This window comes from Theobroma umbraticum, unplaced genomic scaffold, assembly GCF_002168275.2.
Source record: "Theobroma umbraticum cultivar Fairchild unplaced genomic scaffold, ASM216827v3 scaffold_2.0, whole genome shotgun sequence".
NCBI lineage: Eukaryota > Viridiplantae > Streptophyta > Magnoliopsida > Malvales > Malvaceae > Theobroma > Theobroma umbraticum.
The window spans coordinates 2,236,304-2,239,294 of NW_018397277.1; the positions used below are offsets into that span (position 1 = coordinate 2,236,304).

At 34.9% G+C, this 2,991-nt stretch overlaps 1 long non-coding RNA gene across 1 annotated transcript; it reads left to right on the plus strand.

Annotated features, from left to right (window-relative positions):
* Positions 1 to 1,332: 1,332 nt before the first annotated feature.
* On the plus strand, positions 1,333 to 2,952 carry LOC149526341 (uncharacterized). The gene is made up of 2 exons (XR_016352108.1): positions 1,333 to 1,595; positions 2,711 to 2,952. It is a non-coding gene; the product is annotated as an uncharacterized LOC149526341 (long non-coding RNA).
* The last annotated feature ends 39 nt before the right edge of the window (positions 2,953 to 2,991 follow it).

Consider the following 2,991-nt stretch of genomic DNA (forward strand, 5'->3'; position numbering starts at 1 on the left):
ATACCAAATGGAGTTCTCATAGCGGGTCGTGTTAAGTGAACTTGTTCTTTAACAAGCGCTAACATGTTATCCTTATGTATCTTATATACTTCAATCTATGAGATTGATTGCTTACTTCCTAAGTAAGGAGACTTAACTATTAATATAAGCCCTACAAGCCAATCTATGGTTGTATGGGAATTACAATTTTGAGATTTTCATGTATGACATTTTGTTATTCATAATAACATTGAAGCAGTTCTTTATCCATAAGTTTGTTATTTAAATTATTTTTTATATATACTTATGTAGATAAAGCTCATGGAACTATATATGCCTTGCAAAGGAATTGTATTGGGATACAATTATGAGATCCTTATGCATTAAAGTATTGTTCTTAAATGCTCTTGATCATTGTATTATTGAGACAGGGCATCAATAATTCTCAAAGATTGGCACATTTTATGTTCCTTACTTGTAAAGTAAGCAATTGTTCTCATAGGTTGAAGTATAGAGATACTTGGAACTAGCATGTGGGTGCTTGCCATGGGAGAGCGAGTTCACTGTACATGACCTGTCATGAGAAGTGCATTTGGTACCTCACTCAAGTGTCTATGCAATACTTTTCATGTGTTAGTTGTGTAACTACTCCCTAGACTTGAGACACCAAGTTGTTTTGTGTGTAGAGTATTATGCTTTAATTCATCCTTATGGGTGCCTAACCAAGGATACCAAAACAGGATATTTTTGGGTATAGTATGAAGCATATGAAGGCAAATGAGTGGTCAAGATAAGAATCATCACCTCAAGTGATTAGAGGGGAAATATCTCATTAGTGGGGGAGAACAAGAAAAGAAGAATACGGAAGAAAAACCTGGTTAGAGAGACTCACGTGTCTTTATTAAATGGAGCACAAATGGGTAAGTATATATTTAAATATTATGGTGACATGTTGATGGGGTGCAAACCTTATATTATATTTATACACATGTCAAGGAAGAGAATAGAAGAAAATTAAAATTTAAGAAGTGATGGGAGGACTTAATAAAAAGGGTGAGAACTTAGGAGGGTTAAATGCTAATTTACTATTTAGATTGGTCAAAGCTTACAAAGGAAGCTTTGACTTTTATTTTTCTTTTTCTCTCTCTCCATGGCCGACCAAACATGTGAGAGTTTGCTGGCAATTGTGCACAAAGAAAGAAAGGAAAGGATGGGAGAAGGAAAAAGGAAAGAGACAAGAGATTTTACTACTTGTTGACTAAGTGAAAAGCTTTGAATTTTTCTCTTGACTTTCTTTCCTTTCCATTTCACATGGCTGGCCAAGTGGTGCCACCTTTTATTATTTTTCTTCTTATCCCATTTAGATTCTAGCACCTTCCTCCTCCATCCTTTTATGCATTTTTTTCTTTTTTTTCTTTCCAACTGTCACTTTTTTTCGTTGTGCATTTCTTTCAACCATGGCTTCACCTCCATAGACAACGGTGCATCAAGTCTTCCCTCCCATCTTCTTTCATGCTTTTTTCTTTTCTCCTTCCTTCTCATGAGTTGTCTTCCCTTTTTCGTCCCTCATAACCAAACTGAAGGAGAGTTTGGTGGTTTGGCTTAAAAATCTCAAGGTAAGGAATGTGGAAATTGTTAATTTGGTTGAAATATTAGGAAATTGTGGGTGTTATGACTTTGAAAATAGCTTTGAAAATATATAAGCTATATACATATATAAATATATGTAAAGGTTCTTGAAATTGAGAAACAAATTTTCTTTTATGATTTATGTCAAGTATGTGCCTTATAGTTTGTGTAATATGCATTCATGATGGAAACATATACTCACCATGCTAAATGATCTTTCAATCTTATGTGACAAGTTATATTTTAAAGTCTTACACGAGATTTTATCAAGTACTACTTGAACATTTTGATAATGATTTTTTGAAATGAATTTTGAGGACCCAACTATATTTTAAAATGATTTTATTAAACCGGGAGATTTGAGAGTAGGTCAGTTGTCACTCCGGTTAAGTGTAACGTTTGTGCACAAGTGAGCTCTAGCTAGAAAATCTTTGGGTCACCGACGGGCTATTAGACATGGCTGGGGCCAGGGTCTATGATTTTATGTGGCTAGGCCACAAGTTGTTATACGCGGTTGCAACTGCCTAATTTTCTCCGATGTCAACCAACATCGTTGAGACTGCCATGGCATGTGGGATTCGGTGGAGCAGAGCTCCCAGATGTTATTACGTGGAAGCGGGTCCACGTGCTTTTTATTGCTATACTTAAGAGTAATATCTCTTTGGGTTTTTCACATAAGTAATTTTCGCATGGTGAAAAATAATAGTTTTTCTGCTACTCCCTTGCTTATATGATGAAATTTGATTTAATTCTTTGTGTATGAGGTGAATTATGGAATTGTGTGTAAGCTTTGTAAATGTTGGATTTTATGGGAGCATGCATGATGACATTTAATTACTTTAAACCCGATGTTAAGTGATTTCGATGGTAGGAATCTTTTCATGACTTGGGTTGATATTTGATTTAAATGATTATTTAGCATAAATTTACTTATTTTCATATAAGGCACAAACGTCCCTTTTTAAGTAAATTGTTTACATATATTCCTACATTTTTAATATACAAATCTTTTGCTTTTAGTTTATTTCCCATCTACGCCTTACTCACGGAGTTGATGATCACTGAGTCTGTGAGACTCACCCCTCCTTATTTTCTTTTGCAGATAAGTAATCAGTTCTAGTGCTTTGTTCAGCATCTGGAGGCTGGCTACAACCTAGGTAATGGCATCTCAAGACTTCCACTCAGAGTCGCTCCGTTGCCTAGAGGTCGGTTTGTGTCAACTAGTCAGGCTTGTAATGAATAATAGTACTGGAATTGTACTGGCTAGAGCTTAAGGATTTGTAATGACTACTACATATTATGTTGAAATCGTATGGAATTATCAAACCTAGTTATTAGTTTCTAGATGCCACATTTTAAATACTGTGATTATTTGGTTTAAAT